Consider the following 1,279-nt stretch of genomic DNA (forward strand, 5'->3'; position numbering starts at 1 on the left):
CAGCAGAGGTCAGTTAAGTCATTGGTTTTGCTTTAAATGTTTGTTTATTCCCCTCCTAAAAACAGCTGCTAAACTCTTTATTACACTTTCATTTTCATAATCCTGATGGGAGTCCAACATTATGAAAGCACGAGACGCAAATGAGAAAAAGAAAAGGTTCGTTTTGGAACGAGGTGTTATTGGAGTGAAGGCCAGGGGTCTGCAGGTTTCTGACCCTTTACATTTTAGCTCCAAGAGACTAAAGGTTTAGATATACAAAAAAAAAAAAAAAAAAAAAACATCATCAGAACAAAACCAGAGCAACAAATGACACAAAACTAGATCGGAGAATGAAGGACAGTAACAGTCCTGTCTTTTTGATTTAGTTTCCCAAAAATAAAAGTTCACGCTGGTGCTGATGGCAGAGCGCGTAGTCCAGATAATTACACGAGTTTATAATATACATATACATAAAAGCTCGATCGTTCAAATACAAACGTTTATGGTGGGGTAGTGAAAAACAAAAGGTTGGTCGCTTCTATACATTCACACCTTAAACAGCAAACGGATGGAATATAAACGGTGGAAACGAGTCGGATTTCCACTGAAAACACCAGAGTGACCAGTAAGACCCCAGCTGGGACTCGTTGAGGGTTAGCTTATCAAATACACACTGTATCGTTTAAAAATGCTCCGCTGGTGAAAGAAAACAGGAAAGCTTAAAGTAAAACTCCCACATCTGAACGGTGAACGGGATCCTGTAGAATGCTAGCTGGCACATGAGAAGGCTAGCGAGTCGAGTATGAATAAAACGTTGTTTTTAACATCTAAACTCTATAAATGTAATTAAGAGCAGCCAAATTTATGCGACCAGGACAGATATTGCTTTTCTCAACCAAATATTTGGAAGTTTGCTTTAAATTACTGGGTGTCACAAAAGCTGCAGCTCAAAAGAAAAAGGGAAGTAATCGCTTTAAAAATCTCTTTAAAAGGTGCCAGTCTGTGTGAATAAATATATAATAGTCGCCAATTTATGCTAATAAACTCCCTATTCAGAGTAAAGATGTGAGAGAAGCAAATGTCCTCCATCGTCATCTTCTCCCATAGGTGAGACAACTTCAACTCGGTTCCGGAATGCTGTTGAAAGACCCAACCCCAGACAAAACGTCCTTATTTCCACAAACAGATGGGTACATCACTTAGACACTTACACTTTAGATTTGGGGGTGACGTTGAAAAGAAAGGTTTGGCAGTGGAGCTGGAAGATGAGAGGTACGAACAGGAAATGATATGTCGGTGC

Source organism: Nothobranchius furzeri, chromosome 10 (genome assembly GCF_043380555.1).
Source record: "Nothobranchius furzeri strain GRZ-AD chromosome 10, NfurGRZ-RIMD1, whole genome shotgun sequence".
Taxonomy (NCBI): domain Eukaryota; kingdom Metazoa; phylum Chordata; class Actinopteri; order Cyprinodontiformes; family Nothobranchiidae; genus Nothobranchius; species Nothobranchius furzeri.